This window comes from Capra hircus, chromosome 22 (genome assembly GCF_001704415.2).
Source record: "Capra hircus breed San Clemente chromosome 22, ASM170441v1, whole genome shotgun sequence".
NCBI lineage: Eukaryota > Metazoa > Chordata > Mammalia > Artiodactyla > Bovidae > Capra > Capra hircus.
This window is the reverse complement of record NC_030829.1, coordinates 60,192,213-60,217,775: the sequence shown is the minus strand read 5'-3', so window position 1 is coordinate 60,217,775 and position 25,563 is coordinate 60,192,213. Positions and strand designations below refer to the sequence as shown.

Genomic DNA, 25,563 nt, shown 5'->3' with positions numbered 1-25,563 from the left:
GAACATACCCCGGTCCCAGGCCCCAGCTACTCCCGCCTTTGACTCACAGCTGCCAGGTGGGGGATGAGACCCCCGGCCAGCACCCCGTGGAGCACTCACCCAGCTCACGCTGCCTCCCTCCCAGACCAGGGCCACTGTGGTGCAGGCTGGGCGGTCGGCTCTGGTTGTGTTCCCAGCCCCTGGTGAGGCTTCTGGTGCCCAGGAGGGGCTCAGGGCACGTCAGCAGAGAGGACAGGGGCAGGCTGAAGGCCATGCAGGTTGCTGTCCAAGCAGAGTCAACAGTGGCCGTGACAGGGCCACCTCTGCAGACCTTTGTCCCACCCAGTAACCACAGCGGGTGTTTACCAAGTTGAGGAAGGGGACGATCTGCAGTTAAAGCAGACAGTCTTGGCCGCCAGGCACCACGTCCGCTCCCACTACAACCATCTCTGTCTCAAGCACTCGGCCCGGGCCCGGCACTGTCTGACAGTCAGCAGGCCCAGCCAGCGGTCAGGACCTCCCGGGGCCAGGCTATCCTCAGCCGTGACCTGGGGCCAGTCCTTGCTCCCCCAAACCCCAGTCTCCCACCTGTTCCGTGTGTGATGACCCAGCCTTGAAGCTTCACAGGGCCCCAGGGAAATAAGGCAAGGTCAAGTCTGCATCCAGGGCAGCGTTTGCAGGAGAACGCTTTGCTTTTTAGCTAAGGATTTAAAGCTGGGAGTTTTAAAATACACACTGTTCACTGAATCAGGTGCCGAAATGGCATGAAAATGCCAGATAATGTGAAGAACAGAGCCCACACTCAGCCTGAGACCCCAACCTCCACCCCGTCGCCCACACTGAGCTCCTGTCTCTGCAGCTTGTCAGCTGTGTGACCTCGGGCAGGCGGTACAACCTCTCTGTGCCATGTGTTGGGTGGGCATCCTGACAACTGTGCCTAGTTCCTGGGGTTTTGTAAGACCAAAGAGCTTACACATGCTGAGCACTCGCTACAGGGGCAGACAGGCAGCACCAGCCGTCAGGGGGAGCCTCAAGGGTGAGGCCTTCCTCCCCTCTGCCGCCATGCTGAGAAACCCAGGGACTCCAGTCTTCCTCGAACCAGGCAGGAACCAGGCAGAAAAGGCAGACAGGGCCGCGTCCCTGCCCTTGAAACTCTCCCCAGAAATGTGGTCACTACCCGACTATTCCATGATATTGAGGAATTACAGTCAATATTTTTAAATGGGATGATGTATTGTGGTTGGTACATACATTTCAAAGGAGGCCTTACAGTTTAGCCACATAAACTAAGATATCCACAGATTAAATGATACAAAACAAACAAGAGGGGGAAATAAGTACAGTAGGACGGGGTAGGTGGGAATTTAAGAAAGTCCCAAAGGAATGGGCCCAGTCTCCTCCCAGAAGGCTGGTCTGCCCCAGACCACTGCTCCAGCTGCCCCACTCACAGGCTGTGCACAAGCTCACCAGCCTCACCGCCCCCAGCCAGGGCCCCAGCACTTCCCTCTCCACAGACCCCTCTTCCCAGCCCTCTAGGAGGGAGCCCCTGATTTAGATCCCTCAGCTCCTCAGCTCCGAAGTCACTCCCTGTGAGGCCTCCCTGCCTGCCCACCACCCTCTGCTAACCACCCTGCATCATAGTCTTCCTAACAGTCGCTATCGCAGTTATATATTTATGCACTTCGTTCTCAGTCTCCCCACCAGAATATAAGCCATTTGGACTGTCCACCCCCTACTCTGAAACAGGATCCTGGCCGAACTTTGCCAACCGAGTGCAAAGGCCCGGGGGTGGGGCCCGCAGCAGACCGCCTGGGCCCTCGGGCAGGGCTCCTCAGCGGAGGACGTGGACACTGAGAGCCCACAGGGCCCGCGGGGCGCCGGGACCGGCCCCGAAACACAGCAGCACGTGGCCCGGCCAACGACGCAGGCCGCCAGGAGTGGGGGACGCCCTGTCCCGGGCAGCGTCCCCGGCCGCGGCCGGACTCCGCCCCTCCCCGCCCGGCCGGCCAGGCCTGCTGTTTATCCTCCCGGGGACACGGCGGCCGCAGGAACAACATGTAATTGATAACAAGCGGAGCGCCGGCCAAGGGCCTTCCATTGGGTCAGCGTGCAGACCACGGCGGGGGGGCCGCCCTTCAAAATAAGAGTCCCGCGGCGGCGGCCTCGCACCTGTGGGGCGGCGGGACTCCCCGCGCTCCGCCGGGTCCCTGGAGGCGGCGGAGTGGCTCCAGGGCCTCAGGCACCCGGGGACCCGTCACTCCCGGGGCCTGGGCCGGCAAACAGCAGGGGTGGAGGGAGGGCCCGAGGGGACCCGCAGAGGGGCGGGCGGGGACGCGGGCGGGGACGCGGGCGGGGCGCGGGCGGGGGCGCCGGCGGGGGCGCAAGCTCCTACCGCGTGACTGCTCGTGCGGGGCGCGCTGAGGGCCGGGCCGGGGGCCCCGCGACGCCCCGGCGCGCGTGGGGCCGCGCGTGGGAAGGGGCGGGGGGAGCCGGGCTCCGCCTCCCCCGAGCCGGCCGCGGTGACCGGCAGTAACCCCTCCGCCCGCAGGCCCCGCCGCGCCCGCCATATGGGCAGCCGGCCCGCGAGGGGCGCGCGGCCGCGTGGGGCCAGGCGCCGAGGCCGGCGCGGGGACTGGGCCGGTGCTGGTGGGCACGGGGGATCGCCGTCCCGCCTGCCCGCCCCCGGCCCCGGCCCCGCGCCGAGGGCCCCGCTCCGCCGACATCTCCCCCGACGCTCGCGCGGAGCCGGGACAGCCGTGCGGGCGCCCGGCCCGACGCGCAGAGGGCCCCCCGCGCCCCCTCCAGGCCCGGTCCAGGCGCGCCCGTCCTCGCCGCGCGCTCCCACCTGAACTCGGCACGGCCGGCCGGCGGCCAGGCCCGGCGATCCCGGGCCCACGCGGGCTGCGCTGGGGGCGGCGGCCGCGCGTCCCGCACTCACTCGCCTCGCCCGGCCCGCGTCGCTGCGGCCGAGCCCCCGCCGCCGCCGCCGCTTCTCGGCGCTCACTCCCCGGGCTCACGTGACGCGCCGGGCGCCGCGAAGGCTCGCAGGAGGCTCGGCCTCGGGCGCGCGCCCCATTGGCCCGCGCCGCGCGTCACGCGCCCAGGGCCCGCCCCCTGCCCCGCCCCGGACCCGCCCCTGCCCGGCCAGGCCCCGCCCATTAGCCCCTCCTAGGCCCAGGCCCGCCGCTGCCCCGCCCTTCCAGTCGCAGTGGCCTGGTCGCGGCGGCTCCGGAGGTTTCAGCCCGGGTGAAAACGAACTTGGGCCTGGCCTGCGGCTCAGAGGAGGGTCCATGCGGGCTGGGCGCCGCCGGACAGCCCCGGCCCGACCCTCCCTACCCCGCTCCCATCTGCAGCCCCGGGCGGCCAACAGGCAAAGCCAGGACTTGTCCGGGACGTTGCTGGAGAGATGCGGGCGAGCGTCCGGTGAGCCGCCAGCCCCCTCGGGACAGGAGGCGCGCGTCCCGCAATTGCTAAGTGACCAGCCCTGGAGACACGTGCGCTGAGGGTGGCACCCTGCGCACTGTTTACACTAACCTGTCGTCTTCTCAGCCAACATTTTACGGATGAAGAGGACTCTGAGGCCGCGGTCCCCCCGGAAACAGCTGGTAAGAAGGGAGGCGGATGAGCAAGCCCGGTGGTCCATCGGCGCAGCCCAGATGGCATCTTCCAGACAACATCGATGGTAGCCTGGGAGTGCCTTCTACAGAGCACGCACCCTTACCTCCTGGTGTGGGAGGCGAAGAGTGTTTCCGATTCTGTTCCTCTCCAGGACACTGCTGGAGCCGGGACTGATCGCTGGGACCTGTCTAGGCTCTCCGGAGCGCTGTGGGTCTGGGCTCCTAAGACTATGCGGGACATTGGACCCTGCATCCTGGGACCCTCCCCATGCACGCCGCAGAGCCAGGCATACCAATCCGGCTGCCACCAGGGATCAAACTGGGGCTCCGTGGGAGGATTTGATCAAGGATGGCGATGGTGCTGTCTGCCCCGCCTGAACATTCATGCAGGTCCTGGCCAGCATCCGCAGCACAGACCCAGCTCACTCCTTTTCATAGAAGAGACAGAGGTTCACTGCCTGGTCTCTGTGCAATTGAGAGGCAGGCACATCCCTGCCTGTCACCCGTCCTGTGCTCCTCACACACTCTCAGGCCAGTCTTCCCCATCTTCTCACTGGCAATCACACCGAAAGGTCAGAAGAAGCTTGGCAACTAAGGTGCATCCGTAGTTTCAGCACACCAGGAAGCTTCTGCACAGGCTAGCAAGAAGCTGAGCAGAGACAGACAGGCACTGTATTACGGTTGTCACTTACATGTGGGAAGCAAGAGTGGAAACACGGTGAAGGACAGGGAAGCCTGGTGTGCTGCAGCCCGTGGGGTCGCAAAGAGTCGGGCACGACTGGGCAACTGAACGACAGCAGTGGTAAAGAGATGAGGTTCACCAGAGGAAGCGGAGGGGTGGGAGCGCAGGAGGGCGATCACAAGGCACAGACTTCTAGGTAAGGGTAAATCACTAGGGATGCTATGCTGCCGTTGTTCAGTCACTAAGTCATGTCTGATTCTCTGTGACCCCATGACTTGCAGCACCCCAGACTTCCCTGTCCTTCACTGTCTCCTGGAGTCTGCTCAATCTCATGTCCATTGAGTCGGTGACGTAACATACAGCATGATAAACATAACTAACTCTGCTGTGTGTTACCTGTGGAAGTCATTAAGGGCCTAGAATCTAAGAGCTCTCATCACAGAAAACATTTTTTTTCCCCTTTTGCTCTTGCTTTTATTGAATCCACACGAGATGCACACTAAACTTGCCGCTTTACAACACGTGTAAGTCAGACCATTGTGTTGTGCCTCTTACGCAATGACATGTGGCAGTTATGCCTCAGTGAAACTGGAGAAAAATAAAGAACCTGGAGAACAGTCAGGATGCCGTCTTACAGCCTGAATCATTCATGTCGCTTCTCCGAACACTGAGCGGCTCCTGCCTCCCACTGTCTGCAGTGCCCTGCAGGCTTGGCCTCCAACCTGACCCCGATCTTCGCTGCCCTCCTCTCACCCTTGCTGACACCACTGCCGCTGCACTGGCCCCCTGTGGCTCCACAGACAGTACAGGCACGATCCCACCTCAGGGCCTTCACATTTGCTCTTCTGCTGCCTGTTTAAGCACGTCCCCATGGCTCCACCACCCTCTCTGGGATTTTATTCAAATGTTACCTTCCTTGGTGGTGACTCAGAAAGTAAAGAATCTGCCTGCAATGCAGGAGACCTGGGTTTGATCCCTGGATCAGGAAGATCCCCTGGAGGAGGGCATGGCAACCCACTCCAGAGGTCTTGCCTGGAGAATCCCATGGACGGAGGAGCCTGGCGGGCACAGTCCATGGGGTCACAAACAGTCGGATAAAAATAAGGGACTAACACTACCTTCTCAGGGAGCCCTGCCTTGACCACCCAGTCTCAAATGTTCACACTCCCCTGATGTTTCCTCTTTCTCTATTCTGTTGAACTTTTCTTCCCGGTGCTTCTTCCCTGCTAACCTATTACATGCCTTGCATTTTGTTTCACTTGCTTTTTGTCTCCTCCAAAGAGTGTATGTTCCACCAAAGCAGTGATCTCTGTCCCTTCTGTCCCTTCATATCTCCAGCACCAAGCACTCAGTAAGTGCTCCATTGTGGAATTAATGAGTTTCTGAAAGACGTAAACGTGGTCAGCTTGGGAGAAATTAAACAGCACTGAGGAATCGCTGCCAAACAGGTTAAGGAGCTGGTCACTGGGGAGTTTAGGAGACCCATTTTCCCCAGAGACCCAGAACACCCCTGGCCAGTTTCCGCAGGGCTGCTCAGTAAATGTGCCCCTACCTGGCTCATTCTTTTCAGGTATCAGCAGCCCCTCAAGTCCCATGTCAGCCTTGCCTCGCACTGCAGGCTGGGTCAGGCTCGCATGCCTGTTCTTCGCGGCCCAGGGCCTGAAATGAGAGGGCTCCGACGGTGTGTGTGTGGACTGAATGAGTGAATGAGTGAGGACCCTGGCAGCCCAAGCTCTCTGAAGGCAGGAAGTGTACAAGTCTTGGTTTCACAACATCCCCCTGCCTGGAAGGGCCTTGATGAGTGTCTGACAGATGGGTGGCTGAGCTTTTTGAGGGGCTGGGCCGTTTCTTAGTTGCCCCAGGAAGCCCACAGTACCCAGCTTGGGGCGGGGGGAGTGTGTCCAGTAGAACTTTCCATGATGGAGAACGCCGTCCACTAAGGTACCGCGCGTGGCAGTGCACCAGACAGTCTGGTGGGACGGAAAGAAGGGCAGAGAGGACGAGACCGGATGAGGCCGGTGGGGGATGGCAGCGGCCCGTGAGACACGCTCTGTGACACAGGCCGGCTGCGACGAGACAAGCTGTGGGGGAGCCAGGGAGAGCTCCCAAAGATGGAGAGCGGCATCATCTTCACGGAACCCAGGCGAGGCTGATCTGAGAGTGGACATACCTGGGAACCACATCGAAGGGCAGACGGAGAGTGTACGAGTCCACAGCTGAGCTCAGTGTCCCCGGGGCAAGAGTCGGGTTCACGATCAGAAACAGGAAGAGGGAAGCCGCCGCCCGGGCACTCCTCGGGGAGGGCTGTTGGTGGGGTGACTAGTTAATGAGTCACTCCTGCCCAGCTGAAGTCCCAGGGTCAGCATGTGCACTGCGCGCCGGCCGGAGCCTTGCCTCCCATCCCCGCTCCTGGGTCCTGGCCATCACCTTCCTGAGCAAACCTCAAGGAAGCAAGAGTTGGGAACTGACCGCCGCAGGGGGCTTCCCACTGAGGGGGCATCCTGCAAGAGCCCTGGGCTGATGTGAAGACCCCGAGGTCGACACCCCCACCAGGGTCAGGTGGGATTCCTCCCTACTTCAAAACAGTGAGGGGAGCACGGGCTCAGCTGAAAGCCAGACGAACAGAGCATGCAAGCAGCATGTCCGTGCCAAAGTCAGTGTCTAACTGACCCCGGAGACGCAAATACCCTTTCATCCAATTGATCAGAATATTTTAGAGTGATTCTACTGTCGAAAAGAGGGGAGGTCGGTGCCTTCCCAGGAGGCAACCTTGAACTCTGCACAGCACTCCTGAGCCAGCACATGTCCCTCTAGAGCCTGAGCATAAAGAAACGACCAGATTCACAGTCAGACTTACGAACAGACTTCTTCTCAATATGACTGACACTTGAGAAAAATTAGAAACCAACTAAAGTCCAACAAAAGGAAAAAATGATAATGAAGCGTCTGTACAGCAGAATACCATTTGTCTATTTCAATCAGGATTTTAAAAGACTTGTTGCTCACTCACTAAGTCATGTCCAACTCTTTGCCACCCCTTGGACTACAGCCCCCCAGTTTTCCTTGTCCTTCATTATCTCCTGGAATTTGCTCAAACTCATGTCCAGTAAGTCAGTCATGCCATCCAACCATCTCATCCTTTGTCGTCCCCTTCTCCTCCTGCCTTCAATCTTTCCCAAAATCAGGGTATTTTCCAGTGAGTCAGCTCTTCCCATGAGGTGGCCAAAGTACTGAAGCTTCAGCTTCAGCATCAGTCCTTCCAGTGAATATTCAGGGTTGATTTCTTTTAGGATTGACTGATCTGATCCCCTTGTAGTCCAAGGAACTGTCAAAAGTCTTCTCCAGCCTTTGTGCCCAGTTGCTCAGTCGTATCTGACTCTTTGCAACCCCATGGACTGTAGCCCACCAGGGTCCTCTGTCCATAGTATTTTCCTGGCAAGAATACTGGAGTCAGTGGCCATAGTTTAAAGAGTTCTCCAATCTTTAAAAGACTTTTTGATGAAAGTTAAAGTGGAAAAAAGAGCAAGATGCAAAAATCTATAAAGGTATTACTCTGGATGTGATTATTTAAAGAAAAACCATTTGTAGAAAAAGAAATACATATCAAAGTATTTACAGTGACAATTTTTAAAACTATTTACTTTGAAGTGATGAAATTATAGTTTCTTTTTTTTAAGCTTTATCTCTTTCACGTTTCCAGATTTTCTAGAATGAATTTATATTACTTCTATAACCAGAAGAAAAATACGGTTCTGCTATAGGATAATGGCCAAAAATTCCTCCAGTTTTTAAATAAAAGTAGAAAACACATTGTTTTCATTTTCACCAAGGACTTTATTGAATAATATATTCACCATGTTGTCCCACTGCCTTCTGCCATTTTTCAGGCAGCTTCATAATTCCATCCTCCTAAAACTTTTTATCTTTTGAGCAAAGAACTGTTCCAGGTGCCTCTTACAATCTTCCAGGGAATTGAAATCTTTTTCCATTAAGAGAATTTTGTAAAGATGGAATAGATGGACATCCGAAGGTGCGACGGCTGGTGAGTCCGGAGGGTGAGTCAGAACTTCCCAGGAGAGCTGTAGCAGGTTTTGTCTGGCCGTCACAGAAGCCTGCGCCCTTGGTTACCCTGAGAGGAGATTATGCATCTTCTGTTGGCCATCTCTGGAGGTTTTTTGTCAAGTGCTGCTTTCAGTTGGTCTAATTGGGATTGGTGCTTGTTTGAATTAATTGCTTGGTTTTCTGGAAGGCCCTCATAACAGAGGACTCCCTTCCAATCCCACCACATGCAGAGCACCGCCTTCTTGGATGGAGATCGGCCTTGGTGTGTTCAGTGATGGTTCAGCTCACCTGCCCCACAATCGCTTCTGCTCCGCGATGTTGCACAGGATCGCCCATCACCCCTTAAGAACGGAGCATTGTCATTGTGTGTGGAGTAGAGAATCATGTGCAGAAATACGGTCAGGAAGGCTTTGCTTACCTTGTGTGGAACCCAGACGTCAGTGTGAGAATGTCACCCAGATGGTGCAGGTGGCTTTCAGTGTTTGGTGTGGATCTTTTGAGTGTGGCGCTGCCGCCTGTGCGGTGCGATGTGCATTGCTCTCTATTAGCATCTTGCTTGGACCGCTATCAGCTGCAGCTGGTCTGTACAGCGTGGAGCACTGCCCAGCGAGAAGCCTCCAGCACGAACTTCACAAACTGCCTCTGACACGTTCCGTCGGTCAGAGTGCCGCCCGCACACACTGCACAGATCAGTTTTTGCGTTTCAGCTCCACTTTTACCTTTCATGAAGTAACAAAGCCTAGTACGCCAGAAACGTTGCTTTTTCTCTTCCAGCTTTGGTATTAAAATAGTTACACAAAAATGCACAAATTTTGATTTTTTGTAATGCACGCTGGTATGACAGCTGTCCCACTACAACCTACCAAAGTTGCTTCAACTGAAATTAGAGGCAACTAAGCCCTACTAGAGCCGTCTTACAGGGAAAAACAAATGACCATTCTGGCCACCCAGTGTGTCTGAGTGAGCGGTTTAGGGTGTTACGTCTGACTGTGCAATTCAGGGTGTGTCTGATTGTGCCGTTTAGAGTGTGATGTTTGAGACAGCTTTTTAAAGTGGCATAAAAGTTACTGTTCTTACTGTCCAAAATATCAGAAAGTACAGACAAGTATAAAAAACGAAAGGACATTCATAATCACACCATTTCAACATTGCTTGCTATATTAAAAAACGGAAGATTAAACTGCTTTGGAGCCTTTTTTTAAATGTGACTAAAAGCGCACGATATAAGACTGCCATCTCGGCCACTCAGGTTACAGTCTGTGGTGCTAAGGGTGTTCACACCGTGGGGCAACCATCAGGACCATCTATTTTCAAATTTTTCTTCTTCCCAAGGGGAAACTCTGCCCTCATTGAACACTGGCTCCGCCTCCCTGCCCCCAGCCCCTGGAAGCCACCGCTGTGTGAACCTGACTGCTTTAGGCAGCTCGTGTGAGGGGAGCTTAGTGACTGGCTCGCTTCACTCGGCATACTGACGTTAAGGCTCATCCATGTTGCCACATGCATCAGAATCTCCTTCCTTGTCACAGCTGTATAATATTTCATTGTGTGTTCAGATCACATTGTTGTTCTACTTGTCCGTCAGGGGACATCTGGGGGTGCTTCTGGAGCTTTTTAAAAACAGCCATAGGCATATGCTTCTTCCTATGCCAATAACAAAGCTTTCAAATTGTGGTGCTAGAGAAGACTGCTGAGAGTCACCTGGGACTTCAAGGAGATCCAACCCGTCCACCCTAAAGGAAATCAACCTGAGTGTTCTTTGGAAGGACTGCTGCTGATGCTGAAGCTCAAACACTTTGGCCACCTGATGTGAAGAACTGATTCTTCTGAATCAGAACTGGAAAAGACCCTGATGCTGGGAAAGGTTGCAGGTGGGAGAAGGGGACGACAGAGGATAAGATGGCTGGATGTGATCACTGACTCAACAGACGTGGATTTGAGCAAATTTGGGGAAATAGTGGAGGATAAAAGGAGCCTGACACACTGCAGTCCACGGGGTCACAGAGAGTCAGATCTGACTGAGTGACGGGACAGCAACAATGACAGTTCAGTTCAGTTCAGTCGCTCAGTCGTGTCCGACTCCCTGCGACCCCATGAATCGCAGCACGCCAGGCCTCCCTGTCCATCACCAACTCCCGGAGTTCACTCAGACTCACGTCCATTGAGTCCGTGATGCCATCCAGCCATCTCATCCTCTGTCGTCCCCTTCTCCTCCTGCCCCCAATCCCTCCCAGCATCAGAGTCTTTTCCAATGAGTCAACTCTTCGCATGAGGTGGCCAAAGTACTGGAGTTTCAGCTTTAGCATCATTCCTTCCAAAGAAATACCAGGGCTGATCTCCTTCAGAATGGACTGGTTGGATCTCCTTGCAGTCCAACGGACTCTCAAGAGTCTTCTCCAACACCACAGTTCAAAAGCATCAATTCTTCAGTGCTCAGCCTTCTTCACAGTCCAACTCTCTCATCCATACATGACCACTGGAAAAACCATAGCCTTGACTAGATGGACCTTAGTTGGCAAAGTAATGTCTCTGCTTTTGAATATGCTATCTAGGTTGGTCATAACTTTCCTTCCAAGGAGTAAGTGTTTAATTTAATTAAATTTCTTGGCTGCAGTCACCATCTGCAGTGATTTTGGAGCACAAAAAAATAAAGTCTGACACTGTTTCCACTGTTTCCCCATCTATTTCCCATGAAGTGATGGGACCGGATGCCATGATCTTCGTTTTCTGAATGTTGAGCTTTAAGCCAACTTTTTCACTCTCCACTTTCACTTTCATCAAGAGGCTTTTTAGTTCCTCTTCAATTTCTGCCATAAGGGTGGTGTCATCTGCATATCTGAGGTTATTGATATTTCTCCTGGCAATCTTGATTCCAGCTTGTGCTTCCTCCAGCCCAGCATTTCACATGATGTACTCTGCCTACAAGTTAAATAAGCAGGGTGACAATATACAGCCTTGACGTATTCCTTGTCCTATTTGGAACCAATCTGTTGTTCCATGTCTTGTTCTAACTGTTGCTTCCTGACCTGCATATAGATTTCTCAAGAGGCAGGTCAGGTGGTCTGGTATTCCCATCTCTTTCAGAATTTTCCACAGTTTATTGTGATCGATACAGTCAAAGGCTTTGGCATAGTCAATAAAGCAGAAATAGATGTTTTTCTGCAACTCTCTTGCTTTTTCCATGATCCAGTGGATGTTGGCAATTTGATCTCTGGTTCCTCTGCCTTTTCTAAAACCAGCTTGAACATCAGAAAGTTCACGGTTCACGTATTGCTGAAACCTGGCTTGGAGAATTTTGAGCATTACTTTACTAGCATGCGAGATGAGTGCAATTGTGCGGTAGTTTGAGCATTCTTTGGCATTGCCTTTCTTTGGGATTGGAATGAAAACTGACCTTTTCCAGTCCTGTGGCCACTGCTGAGTTTTCCAAATTTGCTGGCATATTGAGTGCAGCACTTTCACAGCATCATCTTTCAGGATTTGAAACAGCTCAACTGGAATTCCATCACCTCCACTAGCTTTGTTTGTAGTGATGCTTTCTAAGGCCCACTTGACTTCACATTCCAGGATGTCTGGCTCTAGATGAGTGATCACACCATTGTGATTATCTGGGTCATGAAGATCTTTTTTGTACACTTCTTCTGTGTATTCTTGCCACCTCTTCTTAATATCTTCTGCTTCTGTTAGGTCCATACAATTTCTGTCCGTTATCGAGTCCATCTTTGCATGAAATGTTCCCTTGGTATCTCTAATTTTCTTGAAGAGATCTCTAGTCTTTCCCGTTCTGTTCTTTTCTTCTATTTCTTTGCATTGATCACTGAAGAAGGCTTTTTTATCTCTTCTTGCTATTCTCTGGAACTCTGCATTCAGATGCTTATATCCTTCCTTTTCTCCTTTGCTTTTTGCCTCTCTTCTTTTCACAGCTATTTGTAAGGCCTCCCCAGACAGCCATTTTGCTTTGACAAAATGACAGGTTAGTAGCCGTCATTTACAAGAATTGCCTGCTCTTCTGTAGAAGTGGCTGCATCATAATTTATTTAGCAGATCCATTCCTGAAGGACACTTATGTGGTAACCAGGTTTTCACAATCCTATCAGTTCACTTCAGTTGCTCAGCTGTGTCCGACTCTTTGCAATCCCTTGGACTGCAGCACGCCAGGCCTCCCTGTCCATCACCAACTCCCAGAGTTTACTCAAACTCATGTCCATCGAGTCTGTGATGCCATCCAACCATCTCATCCTCTGTCATCCCCTTCTCCTCCCACCTTCAATCTTTCGCAGCATCAAGGTCTTTGCTAATGAGTCAGTTCTTCGCATCAGGTGGCCAAAGGACTGGAGTTTCAGCTTCAGCATCAGTCCTTCCAGTGAATATTCAGGACTGATTTCCTTTAGGATGGGCTGTTTGGATCTCCTTGCAGTCCAAGCAACTCTGAAAAGTCTTCTCCAACGCCACAGTTCAGAAGTATCACTTCTTTGGCGCTCAACTTTCTTTATAATCCAACTCTCACATTCTATACAAAACCGCAGCAAATCTCCCCAGTGGGCACATTCGTCTCCTTACCCTACAACTTCTTACAAATAAATGTGGAAAGTGAGTTATCTCAGTCAAAGGGTGTCATTAGATTTCATATTCACGGCCAAGTCCTTCTCCGGAGGCTGTGATCAGGTGGGATCCCTGCCATCAGAGAGTCCTGCATCTTTCTCAGCATCGAGTCATGGCATCACTTCATAAAAAGTGATGCATTCGGGGGCCAGCTTCTGACAGGGATAGTGTGTGTGTGTGTGTGTGTGAACGGTGCCATTGCCTTAGTCTGTGCCCCTGCATTCCTGGCAAAGTTGGGTGTGTTTGGTGGTTTGACTGTTTTCCCCTGGCAGTGGCGATTCTTTGTGCACTGCCCACTTCTGCCCTCCACCCTTGGGACCACACCAAGCTGCTGCTTCCTGGCAGGTGTGGATGCACGTGTGTGCAGGTGTGGGATCCTGTGGTCACAGGTGTGGACGCACGTGTGTGCAGGTGTGGGATCCTGTGGTCACAGGTGTGGACGCATGTGTGTGCAGGTGTGTGGATCCTGTGGTCACAGGTGTGGACACATGTGTGTGCAGGTGTGGGATCCTGTGGTCACAGGTGTGGACGCATGTGTGTGCAGGTGTGGGATCCTGTGGTCACAGGTGTGGACGCACGTGTGTGCAGGTGTGTGCATCCTAAGGTCACAGGTGTGGCTGCCGTGGCATGGAGATGCTGTCACAGACCCTGCCTTTGGTGTTGTGCTCTTGGGTGCTGATCACAGACTTTCCCAGGTCACCTCCCTGCACAGTCCCAGCCCAGTGTTTCCACTGGCCTCTTTATTCCAATGGAGATGCGTGAGGAGGAGCCCCCAGTGCCTGCTCCTCCCCCATGGGCCCGGGCACTCTCAATCTACCTGTAGGAAGAGAACTCTCCTTCTCTGATGGGTGAGCCTGTCCCAGAGGGCGTTGCCTTCAGAAGAGGATTCTGGAGAAGCTACCAGGCACGGGGTCAGATGGGGCCGTTTCAGGCAGTGCTGCTGGCCAGGTAACAGACGAGCCATCCTGGGATGGGGAGCCAGGATCGACAGCCTCCCCACTGGAGCCACACCACACTCTGCCTTGAGTGGTCAGCAGAGCGCCCCTCCCGGGGTCTGTGCTGGGCAGTCAGCAGCTGTCTGCCCTGAGCAGTCAGCAGAGCTCCCCACCCCCCCACCCCCCCGCCATGGTCTGTGCTGAGCAGTCAGCAGCTGTCTGCCCTGAGCAGTCAGCAGAGCTCCCCTCCGCCACGGTCTGCACTGAGCAGTCAGCAGCTGCCTGCCCTGAGCAGTCAGCAGAGCTCCCCTCCACCATGGTCTGCACTGAGTGGTCACCTGAACACCGCCTCCCCCCCCCCACGGTCTGCCCTGAGCAGTCAGCAGAGCCACCCCCCGACCCCGAAGGTCTGGGCTGAGCGGTCAGCAGCTGTCTGCCCTGAGCTGTCAGCAGAGCTCCCCCACCGCAGCCTTGACTTCCCAGGTCAAGGGCCTCTTGGCCCATCTCAGCGAACTGATGGCTGGGATGCTGGGGAGGGCACGTGGGGCCCAGCTGGGCAAGGGGGCTGCAGGGTGGCCCTAAGGGTAGAGCATGGCAGTACCCTGGGAATACACCCTGTCCAGCAGCACATGCGGCCATGTGTTGGACACACTGTGTGTCCAGAGGACAGTGCAGTGAGCCGCAGAGCGGTGGGCCACAGTCCAGTCTGAGATGTCACTTTCCTTTTGGGATTCTCTGGTGGCTCAGATGGTAGGAAAATCTGCCTGCAACACAGGAGACCTGGGTTTGAGCTGGTCCAGGAAGATCCCCTGAAGAAGGGAATGGCTACTCACTCCATTTCTCTATACTGGCAACAATCAGAAATTGACGTAAAACACCATTTATAGTCAGAAAAAAATACTAACCCTAAAAGGAAAATTGAAGAGGCTGAAAACTGCAGAACAATTTTAGAGAAATCAGCGAAAGAAAGGGAAAGAGAAGTTGCTCAGTCGTGTCCGACTCTTAGCGACCCCATGGACTGCAGCCCACCAGGCTCCTCAACGAAGACCCAAATAAATAGAGAGATAGTCTCCGTCACTGGTCGGAAGACTAGACACTGTTACATTTGTCCCCAGATTGATCCGTAGAGTCAGTACAGTCTCACTCAGCTTCCCAGCCGGCTTTTCACGGACACTGGCTAGTTCCAACATGCGTGTGGAAAGACCCCAGAGCTGGAGCAGTGAAAACAGCTTCGGGGGACGGCATCGGGGCCTGAAGCTGCCTGATTGCCAGCTTCTTTCATGCACTTGATTGCCCTCCTTATATCTTCCTTGGCGTGCTATCTGTTCAAATCTGCGTCCAGCTTGTAAAAAGTAGACTTCTGTTGTCTTTACTACTTTGAGTTTTGAGCAGAGTGGCAAGGCTGTGTCGCATGTTCAAGCCAGGCCCAGGCCTTGGTCGTTGCCGCCCCATGAGGCAGATGGCCGGGGGAGATGTGGCTGCCTGGGTTGCTGCTAGTCCTCTCACCGTTTGGGTTTTAAAAGCGATGACCTAACATGTACAGGGAAAACGCGCGTGTGTGTGTCACACTTGTGTGTGCTGTGTGTGTGCGTGTGCGCACACGCACGTCTACCTGTGGGGGCCGTGTGCGTGTGTGTGCACTGCATGCCTACATGCATGCACATGTGTGTGCAGGGGAGGGACCCCCACAAAGCCGCAGCTGTAAGAGATGCAGCCCGGTGGCCCAGTGGTAAGGAAACCACCTGCCAACGAGGAAGACGTGGGTCTGATCCTTGGGTCGGAAAGATCCCCGGGAGAAGGGAACGGCAACTGACTCCAGTACTCTCGCCTGGGAAATCTCGTGGACAGGGAAGCCTGGTGGGCCACAGTCCATGAGGTCGCAGAGAGTCAGACACGACTGAGTGACTCACACTTTCACTTTTCACTTTCATGAGAAGGCACAGCAGGGTAGGAACAGGGCTGCAGCTCTGAGAGATTGCCTCACCAAGAAGGAGGCAGGTCTCGCTCCTGGGAGGGACGCACCAGAGGACGCAGACTGGGAGCCGCGTGCCGTGGAGACGGTCGCTGTCGGGTGAAGGCTGAGAGCTGGGAGAAGCCAGGGGAACTTGGTCCTGGGAGCCTCACTCTCCCTCCGGCTAGGCTCGGGCCAGGGAGTATGGCTTAATCACTGATGCTGAGACACGAGTTAACGTCTTCGTATGGACAGAGTCCAGCCAGCACATGTGGGGCAGCAGGAAAAGACGAGGCAAGCCCCAGAGCCGTGCAGCACACCTGCCCCTGGGGGGCTGTGGCCCCAGCGGCCGTGGTCTTTCCCTAGAGCGGGGCACACGCGTGGTGTTGGGGTGCAGGGGGCTGGGTGACGGGCTGATGAGCAGGTGGGTTAATGTAGGCCCCAGTCCTGGCCCGCTAATGCTGCCGGGAGCCCCTGCTGTCCTGAGGGTGCCCCCCGCCCCTCGATCCTGTCCTTCTGTGAAGAAGTGCATTCCTGCAGCTCCTAGCAGCCTGCAGGGCTCCCCTGCCATCCAGACACCCACCACCCTGAACACAGCCTGCAGGCACACATGCCGGGGGGGGGGCAGGTAGCCGCAGATGGTGTTGGGACCTAACAAACGCCACGGTAGGCTTCAGGGACTAAGGGAGGACTCACGGGAAAGGCTGAGTCATTGCCCAGTGAGGCCATCCCTGCGGATGCCAGGACTTGTCTAATCAGCATACTCCCCGTAACCTGGTTTGAGTTTATCAGGACGTAAAAGACATCCCCCTGCAGCCAATAGCCAATTAGTAAATACCAGGAAACCCCTGCAGCCAATAAAGATTAGCCAATTAGTAAATACTAGGAAACTCCTGCAGCCAATCAGCCCTTGCCAACTCTCTAATCTAAAACCTGTAAACACTGCTGTAACTCTGGGCTCGGGGCTCCTTGCTCCACTCCACTGCGCTGGATGTGGCGGGAGCCCCAGCTCGAGCTGGCAATAAAACCCCTTCGTGCTTTTGCATTGCTGTGGATGTCTTATTCTCTCAGTTTTGGGGACTCGGACTCTGGGCATAACATTTGGGGGCTCGTCCAGGATCCCTTTAACTGGGAAGAATAACACTCTCCCGGTAGAAGGGGTTTCCTCACTAGGAGGAAAGATATCTGAACACCGGCGTTAAGTCTGGTTAAGTCCAGCGTAAGGCCGAGGCCCAGCATTCGCGCTGGAAGGCAGCTGGCTCTTGTCAGGCCTAATCAGAGGTGAATCAGTCGTCCTGGCCAGTGTAAGACTGAGGCCCAGTGAGCGCGCTGGAAGGCAACTGGCAGCCAGCATAAGACCGGGGCCCAGCATTCGTGCTGGAAGGCAGCTGGCTCTTGTCAGGCCTAATCAGAGGTGAATCAGTCGTCTTAGCCAGTGTGAGACCGAGGCCCAGTGAGTGTGCTGGAAGGCAACTGGCAGCCAGCATAAGACCGGGGCCCAGCATTCGCGCTGGAAGGCAGCTGGCTCTTGTCAGGCCTAATCAGAGGTGAATCAGTCGTCCTGGCCAGTGTAAGACCGAGGCCCAGTGAGCACGCTGGAAGGCAACTGGCAGCCAGGATAAGCCCGGGGCCCAGCATTCACGCTGGAAGGCAGCTGGCTCTGTGAGGGATTGGGAAGGAACGTCTCTCCCGACTCTGAATCTGGTGGGCAGTGGACGCCCTTTGGTGAGATAACATTGGGACGCAAGACAGCAGTAACCCGGGATAGACCTAGTTCTGTGTTTTTGGCCGATATTTGTTTGTCTTCTGTCCGTCGCCTTTCTTTGTGTGCCGGCGCCACTTTTGTCTTTTTGTGTGTTCATTGTGAGCTCCGTCATTATGGGTCAAAGCTCTTCCGCCCCTGTGTCTGTAATGACTGACCATGAAGATCGGGAGGGTCAGAAGAAGAAGCCGATACTCCAGGAATCCTCTTTATATCCTAGCCTGATTGACTTAGACACTGAGATCTCACCTCCCCCATATATGCAGCCACCCTTGCCCCCGCAGGTACTGCAGGTGTCGTCCGTAGAACAAAGGAGGGACCCAGAACCCTCGGCTCTGCCATGGGAGGGGGGGCCGGCCCAAGGAACTCACGGAAGGACCCGAAGGGGTGGAGACTTGTCTGCGGACGGAAGCCGGGAGGCTCCTTCATCCACCGCTCGGGCATTCCCTGTCCGGGTGCGGCCAGCAAATCCCGGTGGGGAGCGAACATACCAGTACTGGCCGTTTTCTACGAGTGATTTATGTAACTGGAAAACTCAAACCCCTTCTTTTTCCGAAAAACCCCAAGGTCTTATTGATCTCTTAGATTCTATCCTGTTTACTCACAATCCTACTCGGGATGATTGTCAGCAGCTGTTGCAGGTGCTCTTCACCACGGAGGAACAGGAGCCAATTCTATCGGAAGCATGAAAACATGCTCCAGGAGTGGATGGAAGACCCACCACGCAGCCCCACTTAATCGAGGAGGCGTTTCCTTTGATGTGACCAAACTGGGGTTTTGAATGCTCTGAAGGTAGGGAGCGTCTCCAAGTGTACCACCAGACTCTGATGGCTGGCCTCCAGGCAGCCGCCAGGAAACCAACAAATCTGTCTTAGGTAAATTTGGTAAGGCAGGAGCCAAATGAGAGCCCGGCAGCCTTTTTAGAGAGGTTAATGGAGGCTTTCAGGCAGTATACGCCCATGGACCCTCAGGCTGATGAGTCACGCGCAGCAGTCTTGCTAGCCTTTGCTAATCAGGCAGCTCCGGATATCAGGAGGAAGTTACAGAGGATAGAGAGGCTGGGAGAACAGTCAGTACAGGATCTGGTGAGGGCAGCTGAGAACGTGTTTAATAACAGAGAGACCCCTGAGGAGAGGGAGGGACGAATTAGACGGGAGGAGAGGGAGTTTAGAGCTAAGGAAAACCAAAGAAATCAGAAAGAGCTGGCTCAAACTTTCTTTGCGGGGACGAGACTGGGACTTGATTCCTGGAAGACTCGAGACACCCAGCCGAAAGGAAGGGAGAAACCAGCCAGACCGACCCTGAAGAGAGACCAATGCGCCTATTGCGACGAGCAAGGGCACTGGAAAAATGAGTGCCCCAAGAGAAACCTGGAAAGAAGGACTGTAAGGAAAGAAGAGTCTCCCTCGGGTACCCACGTCTTATATGCAGGAGAAGATAGTGATTAGGGGGGTCAGGGCCCGGCACCCCTCCCCAAGTCCTGGGTAACTATTAATGTGGAGGGGAAACCGGTCGGCTTCATGGTGGGTACGGGAGCCCAATACTCGGTCCTCAATCAAAAATTCGGGCTGATGTCCAAGAAGACTAGCTTGGTCCAGGGAGCCACCGGGACAAAAAGATATTACTGGACTACTAAACGAAAAGTGGACTTGGGAGCCCAACGGGTGTCCCACTCATTCCTGGTGATCCCGGAATGTGCGGCCCCTTTATTAGGAAGAGACCTATTGTCCAAAGTCAATGCGCAAATTCACTTTGACTCTGGAGGGATATCAGTCGCAGACGGGCTTGGACAACCAATTCATGTTTAATCCCTGGCACTGAGAGATGAAGACAGACTATATTCACCAAAACCCCCTGCAGCTGTGGACCCAGCTATGCCACAATGGATCCAAAACTACCCTCTGGCCTGGGCCGAGACAGCAGGAGTAGGACTGGCAAAACCAAGACCTCCCATCATTGTTGAACTAAAAGCAAACGCTACCCCTGTGAAGAGAAAGCAGCACCGCCTGAGTCAGGAGGCCCGGCAAGGAATCACGCACACATACAGTGCCTCCTGAAGGCGGGGATTCTTAAAAAGTGCCGGTCCCCATGGAATACTCCCCTGCTGCCTGTGAAAAAGCCCGGGGGAATGGACTTTAGACCCATCCAAGATGTCAACAAGCGGGTGAGTGACATTCATCCCACTGTCCCTAACCCATACACCCTCCTGAGCGGCTTGCCACCAGACTACATCTGGTATACAATCTTGGACTTAAAAGATGCCTTTTTCAGTTTGCTTCTGGCCCCCCAGAGCCAAGAGATCTTCGCATTCGAATGGACTGACGAAGACAGTCAAACTGTAGGACAGCTGACCTGGACTCGCCTTCCACAGGGATTTAAAAACTCACCGACGTTGTTCAACGAGGCTCTAGGCAAGGACCTCTGTGAGCACCGGACTAGCTACCCCGACGTCGTCCTATTGCAACGTGTGGATGACCTCATGATGGCCGCTGCCACCAAGGAGATATGCCTAGAGGCCTCAGGCGACCTCCTTCAGACTTTGGGGACATTGGGGCACCGGGCGAGTGCAAAGATGGCCCAAATTGCTAAACAGGAAGTCGTTTACTTGGGGTACAAAATAAAACAGGGGCAAAGATGGTCGACTCAGGCTATGAAAGAGACTGTTTTACAGATCCCCGAGCCAACGACTCCTCGGCAAGTGAGGGAGTTCTTAGGGACTGTTGGGCACTGCAGGTTATGGATCCTGGGGTTTGCTGAAAAGGCCTGGCCTCTGTATGAAGGAAGTAGAGAAAACAAGAACTGGACTTGGACTGAGCCAATGAGGTGGGCGTTTCAGGAACTCCGGCAGGCATTGCTAGAAGCTCCGGCCCTAGCTTTCCCTGGCCCGGCTAAGCCATTTCAACTGTTTGTGGATGAAAAGCAGAGAGTGGGAAAGGGAGTCCTGACGCAGCAATGGGGACCCTGGAGGCGGCCTGCGGCACACCTCTCTCAACAGCAGGACCCGGTAGCTGCTGGATGGCCGCCCTGTCTCCGTATCATCGCGGCCGCTGCTCTACTTGTCCATGATGCCGACAAGTTAACGTATGGACAACAGCTCCTGGTCTACACTCCCCATGCCATTGATGGGATTCTCAAGCAGCCCTCGGAGACTGGCAAACTCCCACATTGACTGTGAGATTGCCACCCCCGGGAATGGGAACCCTGCCCCCGACCCCCAAGTATTCCTCTTCCGATCTAAGCTGGATTCAAGAGAATGCCAACTGTCAGGAGGGCAAGGACGGATGGTATCGAGACCAAAATGGCAACTTGTTGCTTCTGGCTAACTTGGGTCGACACCTTTGCACGCACCTACATCAGACCACCCATCTGGGAGAGAAAAAGACTCTAGCACTCTTACAGACAGTTCGTCTGCAGTTTCCCCGACAAAAGGCAACTATACAAGACATAGTCCGTGCCTGTGAGGCGTGCCAGATGATGAGACCAGAAAGAGGACAGCGCACTGGGAGACAGGTACCAAGGAGATAGGTATACTCCTGGTATATGGTGCCAGGGAGAAAGGCCGGACAGCACTGGGAGATAGATTTTACAGAGGTAAGGCCAGGCAAGTATGGGTACCATTATCTGTTAGTTCTGGTCGATACTTTCTCTGGGTGGATGGAAGCATATCCCACTAAGAGAGAAACAGCAACAATGGTAGCTAAAAAACTCCTAGAAGAGATAGTGCCTAGGTTTGGGCTGCCGGCATCTATTGGCTCTGATAATGGACCTGCATTTGTGAGCAAAATTGTTAAAGGACTGGTCTCAGCCCTGGGGACCAAATGGAAGCTACATTATGAGTACAGTCCCCAGAGCTCAGGACAAGTAGAAAGAATGACTCGGACTCTAAAAGAAACTTTGGCAAAGCTGGCAATAGAGACTGGTGGGGACTGGGTGACTCTCCTTCCCTTTGCTCACTTCCGAGAGGGTAATACCCCCTCAAACGGCATCAAGTCAAGACATTAGAGCCCAGATGGAGGGGCCCTTGTGTTGTTCTTCTTACTGCCCCTACTGCCCTGAAGGTCGACGGCACTGGACCTTGGGTGCACTGTAACCACGTGCGCTGTGCCACTCCGGAGGAACAGGAAAAGGCCCAGAGAGAATGGAAGGCAACACCACATCCCTCCAACCCTTTGAAGATGAAGCTCACCCGTCAACAGGACCCAGGCGAATCACCCTGGACCCTCAGATAGAGGAAGATGCCTCTATATGATCAAGAGACAAGGGGGGAATGTTGGGACCTAACAAACGCCACGATAGGCTTCAGGGACTAAGGGAGGACTCACAGGAAAGGCTGAGTCATTGCCCAGTGAGGTCATCCCCACAGATGCCAGGACTTCTCTAATCAGCATACTCCCCGTAACCTGGTTTGAGTTTATCAGGACATAAAAGACATCCCCCTGCAGCCAATAGCCAATTAGTAAATACCAGGAAACCCCTGCAGCCAATAAAGATTAGCCATTAGTAAATACTAGGAAACTCCTGCAGCCAATCAGCCCTCGCCAACTCTCTGCTCTAAAGCCTGTAACTACTGCTGTAACTCTGGGCTCGGGGCTCCTCGCTCCACTCCACTGCGCTGGATGTGGCGGGAGCCCTAGCTCGAGCTAGCAATAAAACCCCTTCGTGCTTTTGCATTGCTGTGGATGTCTTATTCTCTCAGTTTTGGGGACTCGGACTCTGGGCATATCATTGGGCCTTGGTCAATCGTTCCAACTCCAACACTGTCGAAACTCTGCTGTGTTTCACAAGCATGGCCTCTGTGATGTCTACAGGGAGGGGGATTCTGTCACCAAGTACTGCAGTGTTGCTGTCAACTCTCTGGATACTGAAGCAAATCTATTTTAAAACAGAAGAGAAGGGAGGAGGGGGAAGGAACATAGACAGAGGCTCCCGGGAACCAAAGAATGGAGTGACAATCTGTGGGTCTGCGTAGAGCACCAGATCTGAGTCTGGTTCCTTTCCTGACACTGGTCCCCAGGCTCTCTTGCTCGCCGCTTGCCACACACCCACTGCTTGCAGAGTTGCCTTTGCACCAAGGCCCCCGGTCCGGTTTCACACCCAGCGAAGCCAAGTCCAGCCCGACAACCTATCAGTGGGCCTTCGGGGGTGGTTTGCACTCCCCCCTGGCAAGGGTGGGGAAGAGATGTGGATATCTGTCCATCCTCCCAGGGCCAGAGAGCCTCGAAGCAGGGCAGGGACTGTGGGAGTCCTGGAGGTCCCCTGGGTGAGGCGGTGACCCTGCATGGACCAGCACAGTGGGAACCCGGGAGCCCAGCATCAGCTCTTGGGGCCGAGGGTCCTTCCTGGGGACCCCTCCGAGGTCTCACAGTAGCCAAGATGCCTCATCCTCCCCCAGTCCCTCCACAAGGACCCCACCTCCCTCCTGCCACGGCTCAACCCCCCACCCCCGCCCACGTCCTGCTCAGCTCGGTCCAGGACCCCTCACCTCTCAGAGCTTCTGCCTGGAGGTCCGGGCCCCGGCCACAGCCGCTCTCCCAGAAAGCGGCCACTTCCCTCAAGGTCACAACGGGCCCTGTGTTGGAACCACATGTTTTATCATGCACTTAACCTTGGTGTTCACATCAGCTGCCTACTTAAACATACTTACAAAAAAATACTTATTTAAAAGAAAATGCCAGGGACTTCCCTGGAGGTCCAGTGGTCAAAACTCTGCTTTTCAACGCAGGCGTCACAGTTCCAGCCCTGGTAGGGGGAACTAACATGCCAGAGGATTCAGTCAAGATTTTCTTTCTAAAAGTCAGGATAAGGAAATGCCACAGTTCTCCTATAAATAGAAAACCAGTGCTTTCCTAATAGACTCTAATATAAATAGATAGCTATTAAAATGTAGAGGACCCCCTCCAAGGACCACTTGCCATCAGGACACCTCTTCCCAGTGCCAGTTTAAGCCACATGCCCCTCTCTAAGCATCTGTGTGAAACGCCGTGAACCCTCAGCCTTTTGAGGATGAAGTAGCATGAGGACGCAACACACCGAAGAGGGGAAAGCGGTTTAGGGGGGAGATGCCCTGAGATGACCCCTAAAGGGCCACAGGAGGCAGCGGCAGTCACCCCGCCTTGCCACTGGCAGCTTCTCCAGCTGCTGCTTTGGGCTCCGTTCTGAGTTTCCAGTGGGAGATCTTTTTTAGAACAATTGCTGTTTACTTATTCACCGCTCTGTGGCTGCTCCAGGTCCTGGATGTGGCGAAGTGGGCTTAGCTGCCCTGTGGCACCGGGATCTAGTGATGGCTCCCCAACGAGGGCCCGAACCCTCCACTTCCCCTGGATTGGTAGGAGGGTTCCTAACCGCTGGGCGGCCAGGGCGACCCCCGTGGTCGACTCCTCCTGTTTGGCTGCCTCGTGTGTCTGCCTCTCATCACGGATGTCGACTCCGCTGGGGCAGGGGCCTTCTGTCTGTCTGTTTTCGCGGCTGGAGATGGAAAGTTGCTGCCTGGATGAATGTGGCAAGTTTTGTTTTTCTTCCTGTGTTGGCGAGAAATTGAAAGAGCTCCTTGGTCTGTTTCTAAAGGGAAGATCTGTTTGTATTTATTGACACAATGAAGTTTTGAAATTTTTCTGGTCAAACCCGTTACCTTTTCCTTATTGTTTTAATCTCTGGTTTCACGTCTATTAAGTTCTTCGTCACCCCCAAGATCACACAAATATTCACTGAAATATGCGTCTGGTGTTTTCTTGGTTTCATCTTACAGTCGAATCTTTAATCCATCTAGAAACGCAGAACAAGAATCTACTTTTATTTCATTTCAAGGGGTTGGCCATTTGCCCAAACTGTTTATTGAAAATGGCGCTCTCTCCCTGTTGATTTGAAAGGTCATCTTTCCATGCGGGAGATGATTATGTAACTTCAGGCTGATCTGTAGATTTTTACATGGCTTTCCAGTCCATTCTTGCATCAGGAGTTCAAGGTTTAAACGATTTTCATTTTCGTCTCTGACGATCCCACCCACTTGCTTTCCTTTTCAAGTATTTCTGCAACAAAATGGACATCTGAAAAACAGCATGTCTTCCTATCCAGAGTCATGCCTTTCTCCCCGCCGACTCGGTGCTTTTTATTTCTCAGGTGGGAGCGGGAGTCTCCTGTCCTGTGTGTTTCCTTATTTAGTTTCTTTCCGGGATTCCTAATTTTTCATTGAATTGTGAATGGGATCTTGTCTCCAACATATGTTGTTGTAGTTATTTTGGGGAGCTGGGCAAGCCTCAGGCTTGGTGTATTTAATTTGTAAGTGGCCACCGGAAGGAATTCTCTTTTCCACGGGACTGCCTCTCTCCAGCGGCTCCCCTGGGAGGCGACAGCCTTGCAGTAAGGATGGCCCAGGCCCTAGGAGGGCCCTGGCTTGGCCGTCAGTACCCAGGGGTCTGTCTCCAAGTAAAATGTTTTCTCTGCGAGGAAGCTTCTGTTACGTCAGTTGGTATTTCGGTCAGGAATCACAGAGTGTACTTTGCGACAAGCTCAAAGCCCAGGGCTCTCTAAAACCAGGCCTTTTCCAGCAAGACCAGCAACAACGTGTTACTTTTCTCACACCTCGGACATGCAGGGAAATGTGTGTGCAGGGAGCTGGACGCGTGCCCGCCTGGGGAAAGTGCCAGGCGAGATGAATGCGCTGGGCAGGGGCTGCGCCTGGTCTTGTTTGCTGGACTCGGAAGAGCTGCTAAGAGTCCCTCCAAACCCCATGGGCGCCTGGGGCCTGGAGGGAGCTATCCAGCTTCCCCCAGAATGGAGGGCCTGGGAGAGGCTGAGCCCCCGAAAGTTTCCCCGCTGAGTGTGCCAGCCGCCATGTTCCATCTCCAGCCTCACATGCCTGGTGGGCACCAGAAGCAGGCGCCACTTTGCCCATTTTGAGAAGAGGAGCCTCAGGTCCTCGTGGTAGGTATCTGCTCCTAGACGTTCAGAGACAGATCCTGGGTCAGAATCCGGTTTAA

The 25,563-nt window shown here is 54.1% G+C and overlaps 1 protein-coding gene across 5 annotated transcripts in view; it reads right to left on the bottom strand.

The window, feature by feature from the left end:
* The window catches only part of KLF15 (Kruppel like factor 15), a 68,902-nt gene extending 62,245 nt beyond the window's left edge, over positions 1-6,657 (bottom strand). The window contains exon 1 of one of the 5 annotated variants that reach the window (XM_018067119.1): positions 6,449-6,657. The gene's annotated coding sequence lies outside the window, so the exon portion shown is untranslated. Of the gene's footprint in view, positions 1-99; positions 2,276-2,824; positions 2,991-3,513; positions 3,599-6,448 lie in introns of those variants that run through there. The other 4 variants (XM_018067120.1, XM_018067121.1, XM_018067117.1 and 1 more) reach the window with 4 other exon arrangements.